Here is a 26,276-nt window from a genome sequence, read left to right as displayed (position 1 = left end):
CCACCTGCCCTGGTCCAGGGGAGAAAAGATGGGGTGTGGCCTAGAGGAGGAGCAGCTGAGGAGAACGGAGGGCTACCTGGTGTGGGTAACACCGGGTATTCAGTGTACACACGATGAGACCACGTACATAGCAAGAGTTTGTCTCCAGGGGACACTGGGGTGCCATGTATGGAAACATGGTCTCCTTTCAGTAACGCCAGCTTTAAAATGCTGCAGAGGGCCTGTGGGAGACACATGGCTCCTTTGCATTTAGAGGCAAACTTGCCAAAGTCTCACATGAACTATTTTCATCTGCAGAATACTGGAAGTAATTCTTTCACCTTGGTGCCTGAGGAGGCTCAATTAGTGAATGCTTATAGGGTGGTTAAAAGGGAAAAATGAAAAAATGTTTAAATGTCAACTGTGACTCTGTCTAATTGTATTGCAAGTACTTAACTCTGAAGCTTGCTGAGACTTCCTCCTCCAACCAACAGCTATTCTCCGGGGATGGTGAGAAGGCAGAAGCGGCCTTTTCTAACTGCAATCAAAAGTCCATTCGTCACTTCACGCCATTTTCAGGGAAGTGAAGTGAATTCGCTCAGTCGTGTCCGACTCTTTGCTACCCCATAGACTATAGCCTATCAGGCTCCTCTGTCCATGGGATTTTCCAGGCAATAGTACTGGAGTGGATTGCCATTTCCTTCTCCAGGATATCTTCCCAACCCAGGGCTCGAACCTGGGTCTTCCGCATTGTAGACAGACGCTTTACCGTCTGAGCCACCAGGGAAGTGGCATAGGAATCAAGTCCTGTAGAGAAGCGCTTCGTTATCGTCTGGAAAACCATGTTAGATGATCATTTTTATGAGAAAAAGAGATATGCGGCGAAATACCACAATCTTCAATATCATTAGAGAAGAATTCCTTCCAGATAAGTGGCTGCCTTGAAACACCTGTTTAGTTGCTCAGTCGTGTTCGACTCTCTTTAACCCCATGGACTGTAGCCCACCAGGCTTCTCTGTCCATGGAATTTTCCAGGCAAGAATACTGGAGCAGGTTGCCATCTCCTCCTCCAGGGGATCTTCCCGACCCAGGGATCAAACCCACGTCTCCTACATCGCCTGCACTAGCAGGCAGATCCCTTGCCTTAAAGCATCAAAGTAGTTTTATTTTAACTACTGCTGATGGATATCTCTTTCAAACGTAGGGCACACACCTCCCCACACATGGGGAGGTCTCTTAGCTATGACTGAACCTTTTCTCCACCTTTCAGGGTCACAAGTCACACGGTGAGTCATGACTTGTGATGTTGCTGAGTGCTTCTCCTCCACAAGCTGTCACATTTCTCAGCATCCTCTACTGCTAAGCACTTGCCTCTTGCGGCCTCTTTGTGGGTCTTCTATCTTTTCCCTTGCAGCCAGGTCATCCATCATCACAGACTGTAACCGTCATTATTTTTGCTCCGGAAACTCCTCATTTGTTATTTTAAATCTGCTGCAGACTGGATAACTAGTTCACAAAGCTGTGAGCATTGTGTGCGACATCAAGAGTGAGTGGGTTCTGAGTGAGGGATGAGGCATCTCTGTTTTGAGTTAAAGTGCTTTGAACTTTAGCACGCGTCATTTCACAAACCAAAAAACACGAAGAAGTGAAGCGTCTTCACCAGCCACTCTCACTATATTTGTTTCCTGTGGTTGCTGTTCCCGCAATTTACTGTCATCATATTGGCTTAGAAATACACAAATCTATTACCCTACAGTTCCGCAGATGGTGTGAAGTGGGTCTCACCGCATGCGGGTCGAGGGGACAGCAGAGTTGGTATTCCTTTCAGAAGATGCTGCTTCCCTAGGCTCACAGCTTCCTTCCATCTTTAAAGTCAGCAGGGAGGCAGCTTTGAATCTCTCTGACTCTCACACTCTGCCTTTGTCGTCACCTCTCCTTTTCTGAGCCTATTAAGGACTGTAGTGATGATGTTGGGCCCATTCAGATAATTCAGGATAATCTCCTTGGCAAGGAGTCCTTAACCTCATCTGCCAGGTGAGGTACCAGAATCACACAGTCTGGAGGGAATTAGGATACGCACATTTCCCATCAACTTCCAGGTGTTGCTGAAGCTGCTGGTTCTCAGTTCACACTCTGAGCAGCAAAGGAAAAGGCTCAACCTGCCATCCTTCTGTTTCACTGGGCAAACTTGCAGGAAGTGGACATGATTAAGTGGGCAAGGCTTCCGTGACCAGTGTGATCGTGCAGACTGCTGTCTCTGTGAACTTCTACAGCAGTTACTTTTTGTCTTCTTGTTTGATACTCAATAAATATTGCCTTATACGATTAGTTAGCATTCTATGTTATCTTATTTTCCAAACAAAACTACAAATGCCTAGAGATCTAGACAAACCTTGATCAATTTCTTTATATACTTAGTTCCCAAATTCCAACTCTGTACCTTGTACCAGGTAACTGCCCAAGAAATATTTGTTGACTATTCATGGATTTCCTTAGTAGAGACTGTGGACCTATTAAAATTAGTTGGAATCACAAAGAGATGGAAATATGACTTTTGCTATGAAGCTAAAAATTTAAATCAGGTAAGTTTACAATTAGGTTTACATTCAATAAAGAGACAGAATGTATATGTCTGTGTTAATAAACTGGATTAATTACATAATGGGATTCTTTTAAAAGTTGGATAATTGAATAAAGGAGAATTTCAGAGCACCTGGACCTCTCAACTGCTTCACAATTACAGAAGGATTACATAAAACTGTATATCCCTATTAAAAATAAATTAAACAATAATCATGAATATTATCCAAAATAATAAAAGAACAGTGAGTAGCTGCTTGATGTGAATTATCGGGAACATTTTCATGATTGTTCTTTAATTAATTGCTCCATAATCTGAAAGCTTTCTCTGCCTCTCAGCATGCAGTGCAGCCTAATACAGAGTTTCCTTCCCCGAACTCACTAACAGTCAGCTTGATACATCATGGCAATGAAAAGAGTACTGAGTTACATAGGAAAATCACCTACGTGTGACTGCCCCTTGTAATTCAGTACGGAATTACATCCTGCAATTAATATGAAGACCGCTGTCTGAATGACCACCATCTCTCCAGGGGCCATCACTTCCCATCTGTGCTCCCTGGGAAGAGAGTTCCTGGCACAGCCCCTGAGGCAAGGCTGAGGACCCGCCCAGCTCTGATCTCGCTCCAGCAGCACATTGTGGAGATGCTGCTCCAAGCGGCGCCCCGGTCCCAGTGCCAGCAGAGAGGAAGTCTAACCACAGCTGACTTTTCACTTTGCAGAAGTGTCAATTACCCAGCCATTCTTTAATAAACACTGTTAAGCATCTCTTCGAGGTTAAGTGCCATGCTGGGCTCTAGAAGGGGTTGCATGGACAGGATCTCCATCTTTGAGAACCCAAACTCCACTACAATGAGGCTGTGAAGGGGCTGGGGCTTCATCTGGCCTGCTCACACTGGATCCCCCACATCCAGGCGAGTGTTTGGCTTATCATAGCTGGATGGAGGGAGGGAGGGAGGGAGGGAAGGAGGGATGGATGGATGGATGGATGGGTTAGTGGGGAGCACACACGCATACATCATTAACTTCTGGTTAATACAGAGCTTCTTATAAACTCACACCAAAGCTACAATTTATGGAGCCTTCACAAAGCTATGTGCCAAGTACTGTCCTACAACCTCTCTGCAAGTTACCTATTTTAATTCTGACACGCACCTCTGAGTGGCTGTGATTATCACACCATTGCTTGTGTAAGGAGCTGGTGTGAAGAGCAGCCATGCCTTGTGCCCGAGCTCACACCCTCAGTGATAAAGTGATGACTCAAACTTAGGTCTTCTGACTCTAGGTCTCTTAACTGCCTCACTATACTGGCCTCTCCCAGCTTTCACAAAAGCCAGAGGCTTCCAAATTGTGGCTCAAAATTAAAAAGGGGGAGAAAGGTGAGTAATTTGCTGCCATGAGGTATGCTAAATAAACATCATAGCAAAAGCAATCTTCATCGTCTTGTGAGATCGTGCTACTTTCCTTGGGGTTTGCCTACAGTCTGAGCCCACGGAACAACCAGGATGAGGATCTGGGCTGACTCATCTATTGGTTAGAAGAGTCAAGATGTCACAGTATTTCTTGGAGAAAATTGTTATTTCCATGAGTTGGCAAGAGCCTGGTGGTGCTCCTTCTTCAAGACAAGCTACAAAAGAAAACTTTACCTTCAGCAGTCTTTAATACCAAAAATCCGCTATTGACAGCAGAGCTGTAGAATCGGGGCAAGAAAAAGGTCAACATTTCTTTAAAAGTGACATTTTTCAGTGCAATCATTTCCAAACAATGTTACAACTTACAACTGTATGTGGTCAGTCAAGTCTGACTCTTTGCAGCCCTATGGACTGTAGCCAGGCTCCTCTTTCCATGTAATTTTCCATGCAAGAACACTGGAGTGGCTTCCCATTTCTTATTCTAGGGGATCTTTCCGATCCAGGGATTGCTCCTGCATTGACAGGCAGATACTTTACCATTTGAGCCACCTAGGAAGCCCCTATAATTGTATATTAAAGGACAGAAAAGGCCAGTATATGTGCCACAAACACTTGAAATGAATCAAGAGATTTACAAATTAGGAAGATTTACTCTACAGACTATGTACCCACCACTTAGCTTGGGAGGTGATTATAGAGCTGTGGTTGTAGGGTCTGCAGAGGGGAGGTCCGCATGAAGAGAAGAGGCTGGGGACCTTGAACAGTCAGAAAATCCCCAGAGTACCAAGCTCTTGAGATGCCAAGGAGGCAAGGCTTATAGAAAGAAGTGGGATGGCACCCAAGACAAATTTCTCCTCCCTTAAAATCTGCCGAGCTAAAGGATGCATTTTTTCGAATCCCTCTTCTCTTCTCTTCTATACAAATGCCAAGGCGTTTGCCACATTGCTTGGCCCCACAGCTTCCCTGCCTGGGGCGGAACAATAAGCACCAAGGAGTGTGTCTCTGGACATTGTGTGATGGCCAGGGCGGGCTGTGCCAGGGAGCAGGAGGGATGTTTAGTTAAATCAGTTGGGAGCAGTGGTCCTCAACGTCATTCCCAGATCCGCAGCCTCTGCTAGACCAGGGAGCTGCAAATATTTTCTGTGAAGAGCCAGAGAGCAAATATTTTAAGCTTTTTGGGCCAAGAGGCAAAACTGAGGATATTATGTGAGTACTTATATAACAAGGGAGGAAATCAGCATCCTCAGTTTGACTGATGAAATTCAAGCCATCACGTTGGCTATACATTTTTATAATCTAGATCCATTAATACTAATGAGAAGAATGAAATCATTTTTGCAGGAAACAGCATTTTGCTTAATTGGGATTCAAAGATAGTATCCCCTGTCAGGGAATCAATTGCAAAAGTTCATCCACAAGAACCATTACTAGGTTGCTCCTGTTCAGTCCTATCCAACTCTTCCCAATCCCAGGGACTGTAGCCCACCAGGCGCCTCTGTCCACAGGATTCTCCAGCCTAGGATGCTAGTGTGGGTTGCCATTTCCTTCTCCAGGGGACCTTCCCAACCATTCTGAACCCAGGGATCAAAACCGCATCTCCAGAGTCTCTTGCATTGCAGGCAGTTTCTCTACCCCTCTCTACCCCTGAGCCATAGGCGCCTTGCCAAAGCAGGGGGCAAAACAGATCTAGCCCTTGGGCTAGACCTGCAAACTTCTTAGAAACGCAAATTAGAAGGTCCTACTGAATTAGCAGATGTGGAGGTGGGGCCAGATACCTGCCTCTTAACAAGCCCTTCAGGTAATTCTCAGGCCTCCTAGCATTTGAGTACCAGTGGTGCACATGTTGAAGGGCCAGAATTAGCCCCGCCCACTCTGTTATTACCATGGTAACAGCCATTTCTCAGTCATTCAGTCATCGCCTTCTGCCCTACTTTTCCTTTGCCATTATTTTAATGAGTTTGGGTGTATATTTTTATTTTAAAATAACCTTTTGAGTCTTAGGCAACTCATTTAGGAAACATGGCATGCCCATGTCTGCTCAGAGATATCTAAGCAGAGGAGCAGGAAGTCCTCTGGGAAAAGGCTCAGAGCCCAGGAGGAAGAAGCATCTCTAACCAAAGCCAGAAGAAGGTCTTAGACATTTTGCTCTCAGTAGGTAACCCAGAGATTGGTGATGGAAGTGCTGACTTTTCACCTTTTCAATTGTTGCTCCAAGCCACCTCTGCTCAGTTAAAAATAAACGGGGCTACACCATAGGTGCTGTTTTGATTGAAGCGGTGGTCTCAGTGTGATCATTTCATACAATCCATAAATAATGTTTTCATTGCAAACTCAGAAGGAAGAAACACACAGACTGTCACCTGGGTTCATTCTCACTCTGACTCATCTTTTTCTCTCTCTGATGCTGCCTTGATTTCTCCATGTTTACAATGGAAATAATCCATCAAAGAGCACTGATGGGGCTGCCTTGAAAACAAACCCAGGTGTGTGAAGATCTCTGCCACTGACAAATTCTGAGAATTATTATTAGGTGGTACTGTCCTAACAGACGGACAAGATGATGTCTAGGCTGACAAGAGGAGTGCACAGCACCCTATTACTCATGCAGTGTTGCTCCTGGGGCTGCGCAGACTGCTCTGTGGTCCATCTGGCACCTTTCCGGCATACTGCATCTTTTGCTGAACATTCAAATAGCTCTTTAGACCCACTGGCCAGGATGCGTGTGTCAACATTTGAATTAGGTTCCCTACCCCTGAAATTCTGGTTAGTTGAGTGACTTGGGGGTAGGGGTCCAGAGGGGAAGGGGGAGGGATGTTATCTCCAGAAAGCTTTGGTCAGTCTTCTAAGACCCACATCCAGATGTTTCCTATTAATACTGGTTGACTGATCAAATTCACTGGATGAAACCTAAGAAGTCCCAAAGAGACAGACCCAAGTGGATAAGGGGTGTATTTTTAGCATACTCACTTTCCTAGTTTAGAATTATGGGTGTAAAGCCAGGAAGACTGTAGCTGTAAGAAGGGAGCCCTGTATTCTCCGGCTTTAAAGGTTTTGCCCAAGACAAGGAAGGAACTTAACACGCTTTCGGAAGCTCAGAATCCTGCTCCTTCTCAGGAATCTTCCTGGAGCCTAAGCTTCAGCACAAATGATGCCAAGGAAATACATACATACCCACAAGGACTGGCCATGTTGGTGGATCGATTGGAGGCACTTTAAAAAGAGAAGCAGGAGGAGGAAAGTTTAGGATGTGAATCCTAAGGCAAATGCTCAGTTCTGCATCCCCTTTAAAATTCAAGTCCTCAGGGGACCCCTTGTTTTGACTAACAAATGCAGAAGGAGTCAACACACAAAAAAAAACACCAGTGGTTGGAAGAAAGCAAGCCTTGTAAAGATCTCCGTAGAATCGAGAGGACTACAAAATACTTTTAAAACAAACAGAAAATGTATTTAGGGAAGAATCCATTGCTGTCTCAAAAGCTTCACCTTTTGAGATGACACTCTTGAGTGTTAGGCAATGACAACCCACTCCAGTGCTCTTGCCTGGAAAATCCCATGGACGGAGGGGCCTGGTGGGCTGCAGTCCATGGGGTCGCTAAGAGTCGGACACGACTGAGCGACTTCACTTTCACTTTTCATTTTCATGCATTGGAGAAGGAAATGGCAACCCACTCCAGTGTTATTGCTTGGAGAATCCCAGGGACGGGGAGCCTGGTGGCCTGCCGTCTATGGGGTCGCACAGAGTCAGACACGGCTGAAGCGACTTAGCAGTAGCAGCAGCTGTGTGGTACTTAGATTGTATAGAGACAGACAGGTGATTGGTAGATAGACAGACATTCATCTTCTATTCTTTTGTTATGAAGCCAAGAATTCTAAAAGGAAAAGGATACACAAGGAAAGAAGTGAAAGAAACATCCCCTGTGAAGCCCCTTCACTGAAGAGGTGACTGTGTGTGTTACTCGCTCAGTCGTGTCCGACTCTTGGCAGCCCCATCGACTGTAGCCTGCCAGGCCCCTCTGTCCATGGGATTTTCCAGGCAAGAATACTGGAGTGGGTTGCCATGCATGATCCAGGGGATCTTCCCACCCAGGGATAGAACCCGTGTCTCCTAAGTCTCCTGCATTGGCAGCCGGGTTCTTTACCGCTAGCGCCACCTGGAAAGCCCCACTGAAGAGCTGAAAGTGAAAGTGAAGTCGATCAGTCGTGTCTGACTCTTTGCGACCCCGTGGACTGTAGCCCACCAGGCTCCTCTGTCCATAGGATTCTCCAGGCAAGAATTCTGGAGTAGGTTGCCATTTCCTTCTCCAGGGGATCTTCCCAACCCAGGGATCGAACCCAGGTCTCCCGCATTGCAGGCAGATGCTTTAACCTCTGAGCCATCAGGGAAGCCTCTGTCCAATTCTGATAGGTTTCTCCATACTGTCCTTCATTCTAGGTTCCATCAAGTAGAAAACTGAAGTTCTGAGAGGTCAGGGCTTGTCTGAAGCAAAACTGTAAATGGTTAATTTCCCTTCCATTTTATATGAGTTAAGGATGCTTCTGAGTGCTCATTACAAAAATCCAACCAATAAAGGCTTTATCAAATAGAGGGGGATTTTTTGCTTTTCACATGCAAGGAATTGGCAGGGCAGGACGGGGGCACTGGCTCAGGGGTACAATGGGGACTCAGGCTCTTTCTGGGCTCTATTATCCTGAGCAAGCCGGACAGCATCTCCAGGCTTGTAGGTGTCCTTTCATCAAGCACATGAAAGCTTTTTCAGACACCATCCTGAATCTCACTGGTCCCCACGGTGTCTGCACGCCCTAGTGCTGCAAAGCCAGGCTGGAGAACTCTGACAGCAACCATACGGCCAGCAAGGTCAATGTCCCCACTACCTGGCCCTTGACAGGAAAAGTCTGCCAGCCTAACTTGACAGCACCATTTCTAATGGAGGCTGGTTTTCAATCCAATGGATAGATAAAGCTCCTCAATTAGCTAACCGATTTTCTACTTTTCTATATTGAAGTTACTCTCGTGTTCACCACTGTAAAGAAAATGCTGATGAACATCCATGTATTACACATACATCTTTGCATGGATCTCTAAGTATATTTTCATAGGAAGGTGGGGAGTATAGTTCAGTAGTTAACAGCACGTCCTTTGGAGCTTGGCTGCTGGGTTCAAATCCGGGTCCTGCCCATCAGCAGCTGTGTGACCTTGAGTGAATGATTTTACTTTCAGGAACCTCAGTTTTCTCACCTCGGTGAGGTTAACATGAGTTAAAACATGCATAGATTGGAAAAATGACTGCACATAGTAAATGCCACCTGTATTAGCTATTATTGACCTCGAGAAAATTTTTTGACGATTGTTATTAATAGCAGTAGGTTAAATCCCTAAAAAAGGACTTTCCTGGTGGTCCAGTGGTTGGGAATCTCCCCGTCCAGTGCAGAGGACACAGGTTCGATCCCTGGTCAGAAAACAAAGATCCCACATCCCACAGGGCAACTAAGTCTGAGAGCCACAACTAGAGAGCCCTCAAACCCCAGCAAAGACCCAGAGCAGCCTCTCATCCCCACAAAATATTTAGAAAATAAACAAAATCCCTAAAAGTGAAACTGCAGAGTATACAGTTTTTAACATATTAATTACATTTCCCACAAATAGGTTTTACTAATTTCTGAGAAACAGTGAATATTATCCTTTATGGAAAAAAAGGAATTTTTTTTTGCTGTTTTGAAAGTGAATGATTGTACTGAACTACAGTTAATACTTAATTATAAAATAAATAAAATTATATTCTTAAATTTGTTATTTTTGTTACTAGTGAAATTATTTTTGATATTTGAAATTTTAATTTTAGGAATTGCCAGTTTTTTTTCTCTTTATCCCCTATTTCTAATTAAGTTTTTTTTTTTTTAGATATTGGAAACTTTTATATGTTAAGGATATCAACTCTTTGGTGACTATATTGAAACTCTTTCCCTCATTTTTTGTTTTTGAATTTTCCTTTTGGTATTCATTAATTAATATGCTAAAATTTTATATAGTGCAAACTATCCATTTTTCCTCTTTATGACTTTGATCTTTGATTCCTGGTTAAAAGGAATCTTGCTGTCCTGTGATCCAATATATATTCGTTCACATTTTCTTTAATTTTTTAATGGTCTAATTTTTTTCACTTTTAACTGTTTAATCCATTTGGAATTCACTCAAGAGTACAGTGAAAAGCAGGAACCTAACTTCTTTTTTTAAAACTGAATAACTCCTGCTGCTGTTAAGTCGCTTCAGTTGTGTCCAACTCAGTGCGACCCCATAGACGGCAGCTCACCAGCCTCCCCTGTGCCTGGGATTCTCCAGGCAAGAATACTGGAGTGGATTGCCATTTCCTTCTCCAGTGCATGAAAGTGAAAAGTCAAAGTGAAGACGCTCAGTCGTGTCTGACTCTGTGTGACCTCATGGACTGCAGCCTACCAGGCTCCTCCCTCCATACAATTCTCCAGGCAAGAGTACTGGAGTGGGGTGCCATTGCCTTCTCCAAATAACTCCTAGCAAGATTTATTTAAAGAATCTTGACTTGCTCACAAAAGTTATCATTTTTGACATGTTAAAAATCTTTCATCGATTTATCCATCTATATATTTTAAATTATTTATATTATTATAAATTTAATAATTTAATTATAATTTTATAATACATTTGTATCTGTACATCTTTTTTCTTTACCAATTTTCTAAACTTTTAATTTAAAAATAATTATACATTCACAGAAAGTTACATACATAGTTCAGAGAGGTCCCATGTATCTTTTGTCCTGTATTCCTCTGTGGTTCTATCTTACACAGGGTTTCTCCCATCTTCTAGCACTTCATAGTTACACACAGCTCTCTCCCTCTTCACCTTCCCCACCCCATCACTATCCATAACCCATGACTATCACTAACCTGTTTTCCACTTCTGTAATACTAACATTTAGAGAGGCTCCTGAAAGTAGATTACACAATAGGAGCCCTTCAGGATTGGCTTTAGAAGCTTGCTCTGGAGACTCATCCAAGTTGTTGCGTCTCTAAAGTTTGTTCTTCTTCGTTGCTAAGTCATCTTCCATGGTGTGGATGTATGAAGATCTATTTAGCCATTCACTTGAGGGATATTTTGCTGTTTCCAATTTTTGGCTATTACATATGAAGCTGCTATAAACAATTGTATCCAGGATTTTGTGTGGCTGTAAGTTTTTATGTCTCTGGGATAAATGCCCAGACTTATGAGTGCTGGGTCATATGTTAACAGTGTGTTAAATTTTTGTAAAAGCCACTAAATAATTTTAAGAGTGACTGTACCATTTCATAGTCACAGCAGCAATGTATGAGACTTCTATTCATCTCATTATAACAAACATTTGATGTTGCCATTTTTAAAATTTCAGTTGTTCTAGTGGAAATGTAGTGATAGTTCATCATGACTTTAATTAGCATTTTCCTACTGGTTAGTGAGGTTGAACATCTTTTTGTGGGCTTATTTGTCATCCAGACATCCTCTTTGGTGAAATATCTGTTCATCTCTATTGCCCATTTTCTAAGTGGATTTCATTTTTTTAACTGTTGAGTTCTGAGTTCTTTAGATATTATAGGTATGGGTCCTTTGTCAGCTAGGTAATTTACAAATATTGTTTCCCAGTCTGTAGCTTATTTTTTCATATTCATATTATTTCTTTCTTATTTTTTCATACTCAGGATTGGTCTTTCACAGAGCAAAAGATTTTAATTTTGATGAGGCCCAGTTTACTGATTTCTTAATTCTTGTATGTATTATGCATGTTTAAGAACACTTCATTAAGCCCAAAAGTAACCCACAGATTTTTTCCTATGTTTGCTTTAAACATGTTATAATTATACATTTTACTTTAAACTCTAATATATTTTAGATCACATTTTATTTAAGGTGTGAAGTTTGACCCTGGGTTGTTTATTATCAATATGCATGCATGGTATTCAACTACTGTTATTATTCACTTTGTGTATATCCTTTAATCCAGAAATTCTCCTTCTAAGGCTTTTCCCAAAGGAAATAATTAATGTCCTGTCACAGCTTTCCTTTTTCCCTAAAAGTGCTTTGGCTCTGCATACCTCTCTCTCCATTCTTATATAAACACTTAAGTAGAAAAACCTTTGCTTTATGGATACATAATTTACATAATAAAAAATCGGTCCATTTTGGGTATCCAATTTAATGGTTGTCAGTGTTATTTGCGAGTTTTACAACCATCACCATAGTCTCGTTTTGGAATATTCCCAACCTCCTCAAAGAAACTTTGTACCTATTTCCAACCACTCCTCACTCCCAGGGTGAAGCAACCACAAACTTATTTTCAATCTCTATAGATTTGCTTTTCCAGACTTTTAATATTAAACATAGTGATAGTGTCCACTGTATGATCTTTTACACGTGGTTTCTTCAACTGAACATAATGATTTTGAGCTCATCCCTGTTGCAGCATGTATATTTCCTCTTTATTGCTGAGTGGTATTTCATGGTATGGATGCACCACACTTTGGTTGCCCATTTGCAACTTGATGCATGTGTGAGCTTTTGAGCTGTTATGAATAATGCTGCCGTGAACATTCACGTCCAAGTTTTATGTGCAAATGTGTTTTCATGTTTCTTGAGTAGACCCCTAGAATAATGTTGATATATTAAAAAGAAAAGTCAGATTTTTATTGGAATTGCATTCAGCTAAGGGAATAACTGGCTCCCCAGATGGCTCACAAGGTAGAGAATTTGCCTGCAATGCAGAAGACACAGGTTTGATCCCTGGATCAGGAAGATCCCCTGAAGAAGGAAATGGTAACCTGCTCCAGTATTCTTGCCTGGGAAATTCCATGGATGGAGGAGCCTGGGCTACAGTCCAAAGGGTCACAGAGTTGGACAGGACTGAGGAACTGAGCACACAAGGTAATAATTGGCATCTTTACCATATTGAGTCTTGGCATCCAGAAAAATGGTGCTCCTGCACTTGTTCAAACATTAGAACCTCCTTCCAATTTTTCTACTTAGGTTAAAGGGATGCTAATATTTCCATTTCATTTTTGTACATCTCTCATTTGCGCACAAATCCATCAACTGTCCTGCACAGGGAAAGTCCCTGATGGTCCAGAGGCTAAGACTTTACACTCCTGTACTCCCTTGCTCCAGGCCTGGGTTTGATCGTTGGTCAGGAAACTAGATCCCACATCCCACCTCATACAGCAATCCTGTGATGAAAACGAGTGGAGTTCACAAGCCGCCACTAAAGATCCCGCATACCCCAACAAAGATCAAAGATCCTCATGCAGCAACTGAGACCCCAGCACAGCCAAACAAATAAATAAAAGTACATGACAGATGCTTGCCAGTCACTTTCTTTGGTGTTAAGGGCATGGCAATGAACAAGACCTAGTAGCTGCTCTCTTAAGCTACTTTCTAGTTGAGGAAGGGCTGATTTGCCCAAAAGCTTTGAGCAGCTGATGGATCGGTAGGGCAGTGACAGCGTTGAGAGTAACACGCGAAGGAATCAGTATTTCAGGTGGACGCGGGGACGATCTTTCCAACCCAGAAGGTCTCTGAGATGCGACCAACCCATTTTCTTCAGACAAGCCTGCACCTAAGGTTCTGTCCTGACTCATCTGGTCCGCAGTACCAGGAAGAGGGGCTCCGACAAAGTACGAATGGATTTGTGCATCTTTACTAACCTGAAGCCAGGAGGGGACGATGGGTGACCAAGCGCTCAGAGATAAAACGCCCTGCGATGAAGCCAACAGGACTTCCATTACGATCTCAGCGGTTTGTTGCTGCTGCTGCTGCTAAGCCGCTTCAGTTGTGTCCAACTCTGTGCGACCCCAGAGATGGCAGCCCAGCAGGCTCCCCCGTCCTTGAGATTCTCCGGGCAAGAACAGTGGAATGGGTTGCCATTTCCTTCTCCAATGCATGAAAGTGAAAAGTCAAAGTGAAGTCGCTCAGTCGTGCCCTAGCGACCCCATGGACTGCAGCCCACCAGGCTTGTTAGATCCTGTAAATCCCTGTATATTCTTCACGTGTGTTATTCATATAAAGCAGGTGCTCAGCCCACATGATTGACAGCAGAACTCTCAGCAATGCTGGCACATTTGTTTGTAGGGTGTAAAAAAGGTGGCAGCCAGGAAGAAACATCCCACATGGAGAATGAGTTTGGGGAGAGAAAACCGCACCCCTCCAGGAGGAGAGTTGGGGGATGGCAGAGGCTACTTCCCAAGAGGAGAAGGTGAGTGGCACCCCGGGGTTCTGCTGAGAAGAAGAGTAGGGGGCCAGAGAGACTGAACAGTGAGGAAGGGCCTCTGGGAAGAAGGGCTTCCCTGCAGAAGCCAAAGAGCTCAGAGTCTGTCTGAGATTCCTGTGAGAGTCGGGGTGGGGCATAGGGACACCCCCAGCCCACCACTGTCCTGGCCCCTGAAAGCCTGCTAGAGATTTCTACAGTTAGGCCCCCATCGTCCACCTCATACAGCAATCCTGTGATGAAAACGTGTTAGATGATCTAGGGGCTGAACACTCCTGACAGTCCTGCAGCTGGAAACTGACAGTTGTCAGAACTCAACAGGAGTTGGTTACCTGATTTAGGTAAGTAGAGAGAGATGTTTCAGGAAATTGTTTCTTCAAAGGTGGACTCAGAATGGGTTGAACCCTTTCTCTGCCTTCAAACAATACAAGCCCCCAGGGGCTTGTCCTTCTGAGGATAGGGAGGGATTGAATACAAATAACCAGAAGAGCAATTCCCCTGGTAATCGGGAACCTTCTGCAAGCTCACCAACGATCAAAAGAAGGGAGTAAACAGTACCCTCCCTAATGGTGAGACCCAGTGAATGAGCTACGTGGACAACTGCAAGGATAAAGAAATGATAGCAGAGGATTTGCTTGGATAAAGAAAATGTGCTGGGGGGGAGGTGGGGGGAAGAGAGTCAACTGGGGAAAAGTGCCAACTATACCCCTGGGGAATTGTCCAGAGAAACAAGGTAGTTAATGAGCTAAGGAAACCTGAAAAGCAGTGCTGCTGAAAGAGGCCACAGCAGAGAGAGAACAAGAAACAGGGATGTGTTTGCAGGGTGAGCCTGAAGGTCAAAGAGGCAAAAGCAAAAATAATAGCTGAAGACAAAGAGTCTTAGTTATCTAAGCATCAAAATCACTAAACCCATGTTTTTAAAATTACTTTCTGGGAGAATACACTGGTGTTTGTAACTAGGTCAAAATGTCCCATGGTGCAAATAAATGATTGTGTTCTTGCCCAATTTTTAGGGGGAAAAAATGTTATCAAAGATTCACAGTTTTAAGGTTTTCTTCCATAAGTATTCCTTCAGTATTTGATGCTTACTCGATTCTTATGTAAGACTCTAATGTTAGATGGTTTGTGATTCAATCAAAAAGCAAACATGAATTAATTTTGTTTGCTACCTGAAAATATTCCAAGAGGAGGTCTGAGATGTTCAAACATCCCATCTCCTGAAGAAGTCTGAGAATTGAATCCAAGTGAGGCCAAAATCTAGAACAGTATAAAACCAAACACAGTAGCTTCTGTTTGTGGACATTGTAATTTTACTATCTTTTGTACAGACCAGAGTTTCTAGAAAACGCAGTGGCCAAATGAATATTGTAAAAATGACTGATCCCCTGTCTCCACAGCTTGAAGTAAAGAATAAGATGAACCAGAAGACAGGATGGAGTCTTTAAAAGCCAGCTAGTGCTTTCTTCAAATCCCATTGTTCAATACCAACTATTCAATATTATGCATCATTTAAATACTGCATTAATATGTATGGTGTCCAGGAGGTTTGCAACGTGTCCTTGAGATTTTTTTTCTATGGCTGCAAAAGCAAAGAGGGAATCAAATTATCCAGTTTAACTTTATACATCCTTTAAATAAATAGCACACTGAAGGATCACCCAGGAAAAGGGTACAAAAAGTATCATTTCAAAGTGGTTTAGAATCCTGGCTTGCTCAGAGCCGGAAAGGCTAGCTGACATTTCCATGTCTCTATGTGTTGGTAGAGACAGGCATAGAAAACCAGAAAGCTGGCTCCACTGATGGAATCCTTGGAGCTTTGTTAACTTCCTCTGACTTGAGATCCATGATTCTGTGCACCACCCTGGCCCCCTACTCCCCCTTCACCTCTGCCCTCAGCCTTTGCAGATTCCTGGAGAGATTCCTTCACTGCCTACTAGGGGAAGCCATAGAGAGTCTATAAGTTCTAAAACTTCTAAAGTCAGCCATTAAATGCACATTCTGATGTGTACCCTCTTAAAGTGATTGCTGCAAATGACCATCTTTTCTAATCCTCCTCCTATGGTTTGTGAATTCTGTCTTGATGATAATATACTTATTTCTATAAATGGGAAAAACATCATTTCCTTGGCAAAAGAAAAAAAAAGGTAGAGCTTTAACACTGATTGGTATTTAATTTCCATAAAGTATAATTTTTCTATCATTTCATTCATATTAATGCCATCAAAAGCCAGAAGTTATAAGTGATTGGGAGGCATTGGAAGGCAATCTGTGACACAGGTTCCCTTTGGTGAGCGGAATAAATGAAGCTCTTATATGATATGCTGGAAACAGTCAGAGTGCTACAGACCTTTCGGTGGCCCAACCCTAATCGTGGAAGGAAGTGGCTTTGGAGAATAATAAAAAACAGGAATATTTTGAAGCATTACCTCTGCTTTCTCTGCATATCATTTTCCAGTATACCATACCAGTGTTTGCCCTCTGTAAAAAGCTGTGTAATCACTTTATTTTGTCTGTCAAGTAATCATGGTGGCATCTTTCTTGCTGGAAAATAACTTCTTGTGATACTTTTCCAACATCATGGTATTTCTGTCTTCTTCAATATAAAGAAGACAGCTGAAATTGTTGTCAGTAAGATTTTATAGAAATTCAAAACTAAATTAAGTGTAGGAAAATACTGCATGCTTTCTCTCTTCAGAAAAAAAATTTATATTAATATTACTTTGAGCCTACTTTAATCATGTAACTCTTTTGTGGTTCTGACAAGAGTTTCACGTGGGAAAAAATACTCTATCAAGGCTGATTTACTGGCTTTATATGTTAGATATCTATGTAATTCTGTGATGGTCATTTGGGGCAGGCAGTTTTCTCCTTTGCTCTGACTATATTTATACGCTAAAAGGAATATGAATGTATTATAGTTGTTACAACGGGGTCATCCGAAAGGGATGTGCATTAAGAAATTAACTGTAAACAGCAAAATTAATTGTTCACTGTGATTGTTTGGCTTCCAATGATTTGGAGCCCCAAATATGCAGATTCTATCATTACACGATCAGTAAGTCAGCAGCGGGGATTCCAGCACTGTGAGGTTATATGAGGCCACCATATAACCTGAACAGTGGAGCAAAGCCTGGGGCTCACAAGATGGTTGCAATGGCCCAGGTGTGAGACTGAGGAAACCCAAGCCCACTTCAAAACATAATTAACTTTAAAATATCTGACCCATTTTCCAAGTGTAGATACATTTTATCTTAATATTTTGAAAAAAATGATACAGGTTTATAATATCAACTTCTCTCCTGATATAACATGCATAATTTTTCCCCACTCTTTTGTTTCAGAAAGGAAGCAATGATCTAAGTTTCCAATATGACCTTGAGATATATTCTGGTGAGGACTCCTTTCATAGTGATACTTAAGATGATCAACCTCCAAAATACACAAGCGGCTCATGCAGCTCTATATCAGAAAAACAAACAGCCCAATCAGAAGTGAGCAGAAGACCCAAACAGACATTTCTCCCCAAGAAGACGTACAGGTGACAACCAAGAGGTATATGAAAAGAGGCTCAACATAGCTCTGCTGCTGCTGCTAAGTCGCTTCAGTCGTGTCTGACTCTTTGCAACCCCATAGATGGCAGCCCACCAGGCTCCCCCATCCCTGGGATTCTCCAGGCAAGAACACTGGAGTGGGTTCCCATTTCCTTCTCCAATGCATGAAAGTGAAAAGTAAAAGTGAAGTCGCTCAGTCATGTCCGACCCTTAGCGACCCCATGGACTGCAGCCTACCAGGCTCCTCCATCCATGGGATTTTCCAGGCAAGAGTACCGGAGTGGGGTGCCACTGCCTTCTCCCAACATAGCTCTAGAGAAAAGCAAATCAAAACCACAATGAGGTATCTCACAGCAGTCAAAATGGCCATCATCAGAAAATCTGCAAAAAAACAAATGCTGGAGAGGGTATGGAGAAAAGGGAACCCTCTTGCTTTGTTGGTGGAAATGTAAATTGATACAGCCCCTATTCAATACAGCCCCTATGGAGAAAAGTGCAGAGAGTCCTTTTAAAAACTAACAACAAAAATTACCATATGACCCAGCAATCCCACTACTGGGCATCTACTCTGAGAAAACCACAATTCAAAAAGATACTTAAAATGAAATATGGGTTTTTATTGGTCAACACTTTGTCCTCCTAAGTCACCTTAGTCAGTCAATTTAATTTCACAAGTCCATAGTTACATGCACAAAACATATATATAAGTTTGAATTATTCCAAACATACGACAAGAACAATATCCGGCACCCACACAAGTAGTTAGTTGTTCAGCCTCTGTTTTTGCAGGAGGGGACGAGGGCTGGCTTTGATGAGAATTAAGCTGGAAAGTGGAGAACAGAAGTAAAAGGGATCCAGATCCTGCCTTCTGAGACAACAAATAGGAGATATGCGTATGAAAATGCCATTGGCTTCCATCAGAAAGAAAGTGAAAACATTTATCTCAGGGTTTACGAGTACAATTAAAGCCATTTCCAGTCCCATCTAGGGAGGAAGTGATCATCTTGCTGAGGCTCAGCAACCAAAGGCAAAGAAAAAGCACACTTCAGGAAATAGCCACAAACAAACCAAAACACAATGGCTGCAGGACCAGCGAGGGGCTCCGAAGATGAGACGAGCACATCAGTCACCACTCCCTGCCTGCCTGGGCTCACTGGGAACCGCAAGGCACTCTGGGAAACTCTTCTCTGTCTTTGGATCAGACCCAAACCTCGCAGGTGGCTTCTGCCCTCCACTGTGTCTCCAGGACCCACGATGCACCCTGTAAAGATTCCCCACCATTATCACCAGCACTAACACCTGACTAAGGCTGCACAGACATCAATGCCTGTACCCCAAGAAACACCTATAGCAGCAGCCCCAAAATTTCCACATAGAACAGGCTTAATGATAGGACAGGATGAGTAACCTTTCCATAGCAAGTACTCAGTTTTTACTTCTATATATTCATTTAGAGGTGTTCTGGGGAATGGTAGAGATGACGGGGGACCAGAGGACCTCTTCTTCCCCAAGCTGCCCCCGACTATCTCATTTCCTCCCCACAACCACCTTGCAAGAGAGGAGTCAGACAATCAGACACTTGGGTATCTAATAATGTACCTAACATCCCATAACTAGAAGGGGCAGGACTACCTGAGTGTCAAGGGTCTGAACCCAAAGAGCAGTCCCAGAGTAGAGTGAACTTGATCTTCCAGAAAACTGGATTCAAGCCTCACCTCCACCAAACCTATTTCCTAGACAGATACAGACACCTCCAAAAGACACAGGTTTTAATTTCTTCTTTCATTTGAGCTAAAACACATGCTGCTGCCCCATGTAAGAAACACATATTTGGTCACGGACATTATGTACATCTGTGTGCACTTTGTGAAATACAGAGTTAAAGGCAAAATTCTTTCTCTCACACCTGGATAAGAGATGCGAGATGAGGTGAATCCCAGGTAGTGCTGATGCTGCTGGTCCATGGACCACACAAGAGCATCTGAAGGGCTCTTCCCATTCTGAGCATCTCAACATCAATGGCATGCTTGGCCCCTACTCCTGGGCCTCTTACACTCATCAGAGAGGTTATGTTCATGTCCCAACTGCTCACATGTCCAGTTCTATGCCTTCCCTCCACTGACCCAAATCTACCCCAGGTCAAGGGTGGGAGCCACGAGGTATTCCTGACCTAGCTTTTTCTCCCCAGTGATCATTATCTTCTAAAGTCCTCTAGCACTTAGAGATTTTGCCCTCTTGCCCTGCCTGCATTGGTCACTAGTTATTTTTTGATGACTCTAACTAAATTATAGGCTAACAGGGCCATGTCCCTTAATCTTTTCTTTTGCTGGGGAATACTCTCAAATGGTCAGCTCCTTTTCAGCCTTCAGCTCTCAGTACAAACACCACTCCTTGGCAAGATCTTCCCTGAATATCCGATCTAAGTTATTCTCTCCTGCTGCTTCCTCTCACCAGTCACAGCGCCCTCTTTTAATTTCTTCATAACACTCATCAAGCTTTGAAATTTTCTTTTGTTTGCTTCAAACTTTTCTATTACCTACCTGCCCCCTTCCCAGAGAGGGACTTTGTTTACCTGTTCATCACCCTACCCCCAGTGCCTAGAAGACTAACTATAACATAGTAACTGCTCAGTAAATATTTGTTGAGTGAATAAATGCAAGAATCTAAAAGCTGGGTACACAAGAGGCACTTAAAAAATGTTTGCAGGTTGAGTCAGAGACTTGTCACCCAAGCTCTAGTCTTGAAATCTTATGTTTCTTTGTTTACCTGTTCATCACCCTACCCCCAGTGCCTAGAAGAATAACTATAACCTAGTAACTGCTCAGTAAATATTTGTTGAGTGAATAAATACAAGAATCAAAAAGCTGGGTACACAAGAGGCACTTTAAAAAAAATATTTGCAGGATGAGTCTGAGATTGTCACCCAAGCTCTAGTCTTGGTTTCTTTACTTTTGAAAAGGAGTTTCGTGTCCGTGTGTTTCTCCCTTCCTGCTGGGAACTCACAGCAGCTCACATCACAGTTAATTTTGAAAGGAGCTCCGACATGCGAGTTTCTATTAGTTCTCAGTAGGACAAGTCTTCTGTCTGAAGTGCTCGTGGATTATTAGAAATAATGGGGACAGCCTTGGTGTGGACGTTTGGGATATGTTTTGGGAACACAGAGCACATTTAGTTGTGAGCTTCTTCTTGGCTGTTCTGTTGTTCGTGCCCTCTCTGCAAAGCCCTTTCCAAGCTCGGCTTTGATGTGCTTTCAGCTGTGCCAACACACCCTGGTTTCTCATTTCAGACCTCAATTATCTTATGAGGCACACAACCCAGCTTTGACGGTGTCCATGGAAAATGATAGAAAATACAGGCCATCGGGGGAAAGTGAATGTACAGAAAGGAACCTTCTTATTAGAGAAGACAACCCCCAGTCAGTCTCTTGGTGACTTGCAAAATTAAGAATGAATGGGGCTGGAGGCAGAAAGTGAAGGCTGTCTCTGCCACATGCCCCGTTTGTCTGAAACGGAGGTAGAGGTGCTTGGCTGATATGTTTCATCATCTCCTTTCCTCTGCGGTGGAAGTGTTCAGGCTTGAACTCTGACATGTTTCAGAAACACAAGAGAACAGGCTGGATCGTGACCTTGACACAGCATGAATTCACCCTTAGTTTCCAAACAGAAGTTCTCGAAAGTGATTCCGAGTTCCTTCTCCCAGAGATTCATTTGTGGGCCTCTGGGGAATGGAGGCAGAGGCAAACGCCTGTCCCTCTGGGACAGCAGCGTCGCTGGGGAAGGGCTGGAAACACAAACCGTGTAATCTGGAACTGTGAGAAACCAAGGGTTTCCCACCCTTGGGCTTCCAAGTTCTGCTTCATCCAGGCTCTGCCGGGTGTCTTCTTGCCTATTCTGTTCCAAAAGAAATCTAACGGAGCTTTATCCCACTGTTGCATTTCCTATTTTCTGTTTTATCAAACTCTATTATCCTTTGTATGTGCCATGAAAAAGAGCCTGAGGCTAACGATGTATGTAATGGTGGGATGCAGATCAAAGACTGTGCCTGGTGAAATCTACATTTCAGGTAAAGAACAGAGAGCTTCTGTGTGTATATTCCACCTAAGATTTTATTTGCTAAATCTGGTGCTTGGTTTTTTGTTTTCTCTGACTGGGTTTTTGTTTGTCATCTTTTTTTATTGGCTGGGGTATGGGGAAGGAAGTAGGAAAGAGGAGGAGTGAGATATCTGGTGTCCCATGCTCAACCTTGGGATAGTGTTTTTTTTTCCTTCTGTGGCGATGCCAGAAAAAGGCTTTAAAGTCCCTTCTGTGAATCCCTGAAATGTCCAGTCTGAAGAATGTCCTCTTGGTTGTGTTTTTGCAAACTCCTACGCTGACTCTAGAGTGACTTGAGTTTGCAATCTGGGTTCTCCAGCACTGAAATGAAAGGGCCCTAGTAATTGCAAAATGAGTGAGGTGGCAATGGGGAAACAGTTTTCACCCCCGACCCCCTAGAGAGTGGGCTTCTTGAGCGACACTGAGCCAAGGCCACGTGGGTCATGAGGGCAGTGTTGCTCAGTTACAATAGCCAATCCTCTAACCACATTTCAGAGTGATTAAGGGTAGGCACCTCCCACATCAATGTTGGTGAATGTGAACAGAACTTGAGAGGGAGGGTAACAAGGTGGGAGAAGAGGTTCAGACTACCAAGGAGGATGGCTAAATGTAATGAGTGTTAAGGTGAAGGTGAAAGTCGCTCAGTTGTGTCCAACTCTTTGAGACCCCATGGACTATACAGTCCATGGAATTCTCCAGGCCAGAATACTGGAGTGGGTAGCATTTCCCTTCTCCAGGGGATCTTCCCAACCCAGGGATCGAAGCCAGGTCTCCTGCATTGCAGGAGGATTCTTTATCAGCTGAGCTACCAGGGAAGCCCAATGAGTGTTAACCACATGCTAAACATTAGTGAGAAGGAAATGGTAACCCACTCCAGTGTTCTTGCCTGGAGAACCCCACAGGGGAGCCTGGTGGGCTGCCATCCATGGTGTCGCACAGAGTCGGACACGACTGAAGTGACTTAGCAGTAGCAGCAGCAAACATTAGTGAACGTGAACTAACCTTGCTTAATCCTCACAATAATGCTATGAGGCAAGCGTGTGTCATGATCCCAATACATATGGGGAAACTGAGGCAGAGAAGCCAACACCTCTGACTTATTTGATTAAATTCCGTACTGTGTGTATGGAGGATACAAACTGGTTCCAGAACACACACCTCCAAACTATCTGTTTCTGCGACTGAAAAACCTGAGGGATGAGAGCGTGGGGAGAAGCAGGAATTGCAGGGCTGCTGACATGGGCAAGCTTCCCCCACTGCCCACTGTTATCCTCCCTCTCCTGTTCTGTTCACATTCACCACCAAGGGCCCCGGCAGGCTGCCCACCACCACGTCTCCTCCTGAGCCCCCCGGCACACACAGGCAGGTGAGCCAGTCCAGGTTGAGGACATGACCAAGGGAAGTAAATGGAAATGGATTGTGAATTACATATATTACATAAGGGTTGTTTTTAAGAAAGAGCAGATGAAAGGCTTCAGTTTAGAGTTTAATTCAACTAACCTAAGCTCATACTGTTCTTAGTTTAGTTAGTTAAAACTAGTCAATCCTAGACCAGGAAATCAACCCTGAATATTCATTGGAAGGACTGATGCTGAAGCTGAAGCTCCAATACTTTGGCCACCTGATGTGAAGAACTGACTTACTGGAAAAGACCCTAATGCTAGGAAAGATTGAAGGCTGGAGCAGAAAGGGACAACAGAGGATGAGATGGTTGGATGGCATCACCGACTCAATGGACATGAGTTTGAGTAAGCTCCAGGAGATGGTAAACGACAAGGAAGCCTGGTATGCTGCAGTCCATGTGGTCACAAACCCTAAGTCGAACACGACTTAGCAACTGAACAACAAAACTAAGCTCATCTTTTTCCTCTTCTTTTTTCCCAAGGCCCTCATTTCTCTCCTGCTGCCACATGTTCTGAATGCCCAGCTAAGCCCTCAGTTCTACAAACACTGGTGAACTGTTATAAGTAGGTAGTTTTCACCCTTCAGTATCCAGCAGGGTGAAAGAGGGGGTGTCCCACAACCTCTGAAATCACCCTAACTGAACAGCCAGTGAAATCAGAAAGAAAATAACTCCAGAAGGGCCGAGAGCATCATTGTTCCTTTCAAAATAACCCCATCACTTGCAAACCCGTGGGAATGTATGTTGATATGATATTATTACAGAGAGGATAAAGGACTGCACTGGAAACAGATGTGATCTGATTTCTTCTGATACCCTGAGCTGAAAACAAAGAAAATAACTGAAGATGATACACTCAGGTGAAACGTTAACAGTTCAAAGTTCCAAAGAACTCCAGTTCACAAGGAAGCCTTTGAATAATAAACCATGAATCTTACTGCAGTCATCCACAGAAGAAAAGTATGTCCCAAGGCCTGTTTATCTAGAAAAGCATTCTATTCCTTTCTCCTTAAATCCCTCAGGTGAATTTTAACTGTGCCAATGATGGCTATCATTTCTGCTGAAATTTGAAACTGCTAATGGCTTAATCCACCTCAGACCAAAATGAAGTTCTGCAGTGCCATTTCTGTTTACACAGCTCAGCAGAGGCCAATGAGGACAGGAATTGCCACCCCGTGGCCCCTGGCAGCCAGTTGTGTAATGAAATGAGATCTCAGATCCAGTCTTTGTGCAAATCACCAGATTATTATAGGGATTCAAGACGTCTAGAGGGCTTCTCTGATGGTTCAGTGGGTAAAGAATCTGCCTGAAGTCTAGACGTTCCGAGCCAAAAAAAAAAAAAGCACCTTGAAAGTGACTACTAGACCAGGTGATTTCTCCCTTGCAGTGATTTCTCTAAAAGGAAACACTCTATTGTGGAACTGAAAACTTTCCCTTTATTTTGACTTGTTTTCTAGTGTCTGAGTAGGAACAGAGGTAGAAGGAGGTGGGCTCTGATCACCCCATCATTATCCAGCTTCAATATTTGCTTGGAAAGGGAGACCGACGCCACCTTCCAAATATGCAGATGTGTGGTTTCCTTTGAGGAAATATTTCTCCTCCACCCCCTCCTGCCTCCCCACCGTCTCCACACCCACCTCACATATCAAGTGTCCACATTTCTGCCTTTAAATCCATAAATGTTTGGTCTTTTTTTTTTTAATTGTTCTTTTCTGCAAAGTGCAAGCTCTAGCGGTAAACACAAGAGGATGCCGTGTACCTTGAGGAACAATCTTGTCCCTGACACTGCAGGTTGCAAGGCCCTCCCTGGTGGGCTTCCTGAACCCTTGAACAGGCAAACTCAGAATACACAACAGTCTCCACCACCACCACTGCCCCCACCCCACAGCAATATATTTTGTCTGGGCCCCAAAGTTCAGACAGGACCTGCTCTTCCGTTGCTTTCTTCTTGAACCCTGGCTGTCCTATTTCAATAAATAATTGAAATCTTTCTCACTTTCTTCTCAATTCTCCATGGGGAAATTCCACTTGGAAATGCTCGCTTTCCTGTCATTTTTACTTAACAGTTGAGAGGGCAGGGATGAGCCAGGAAGCAGGACTCCTCTCTCCCTCTCGCTTCCTTAAAAATGACGTAGGGAGTTTGGACGGCCTCCCTCCCCCCACCTCCCGTCTCTGATGCTAACCCTGATTCCTGGAGAATTGTAGTTTTCCTTTGCAAGCTTGCTCATGAGCGCGCGGGTCGGAGCAGGAGGGGCTGCCAAGCGAGAGCCCCGGTGCCGATTCTAATCTCCGATGAGCCCCAGCTGCCCGAGTCCGGGGGAGCGGCCACAAAAGCCCGGCGGGGCTGGAGCGCGTGGACAGCGGACAGCGGCGGCCACGAGCCCCGCCGGGCGCGTGGCGCGGCGGGGGCGGATCCCCTCGGCCCGGCCTGACTTCGCTGGGGGACAACTTACTGTGTTCGCTGTGCGTCCACACTGCCAACTCCCGAGTGGGAGGAGGGAGACAGCCCAGGCTGTGTCGTGTCCGGGAGTAGAGGCAACAAAAGAGAAAGAGAGGAGAGGGGAGGCCGGGACGCAGGGAGGCCCGGAGACGCGGGCGCTGCCCGCAGATGTTGATGGGGAGCCCCTCCGGGAGCAGCGGCCCTTCCTTTGGGGCCCCCCCGGCCCGCGGCTCAGACAGGTAGTTGGGAGGGAAAGAACAAAGCTCCAGCCCCGGGCAGGCGGCGCTCCCGGGGCGCCCCAAGGGCGGGGAGGACTGGGGCTGAGGCGCCCCGCGCCCTGCCCTCCCCGCGCGCCCCCGGCCCGGGCCCCCACCTCCGCCTCCCCTCGCGCCTCCTCGTTCCTGGGGAAGCGGTTCTTCCGAGGGGACGCGCGCCAGCGGGAGAGGAAGTGCTGTGGGGGAGATCGGCGAGGCGAGGGGACTGGAGCCGGGGAGGAGGCGGGAGGCGGGAGGCGGGGCGGGGCGGGGGGCGGGTGCGCCCCCGAGCCGCCGGGCCGGGC

At 44.4% G+C, this 26,276-nt stretch overlaps 1 long non-coding RNA gene across 1 annotated transcript in view; it reads right to left on the bottom strand.

Moving 5' to 3' along the window:
* Window positions 1–26,201, bottom strand: part of LOC138428125 (uncharacterized) — a 55,361-nt gene extending 29,160 nt beyond the window's left edge. The window contains exon 1 of the long non-coding RNA XR_011252283.1: window positions 25,731–26,201. This is a non-coding gene — a long non-coding RNA (uncharacterized lncRNA). The remainder of the gene's footprint in view (window positions 1–25,730) is intronic.
* Window positions 26,202–26,276: the final 75 nt, after the last annotated feature.

This window comes from Ovis canadensis, chromosome 23, assembly GCF_042477335.2.
Source record: "Ovis canadensis isolate MfBH-ARS-UI-01 breed Bighorn chromosome 23, ARS-UI_OviCan_v2, whole genome shotgun sequence".
NCBI classification, from domain to species: Eukaryota; Metazoa; Chordata; class Mammalia; order Artiodactyla; family Bovidae; genus Ovis; species Ovis canadensis.
Note: the sequence above shows the minus strand (reverse complement) of the source record. Positions and strands in the feature narration are given on the sequence as shown.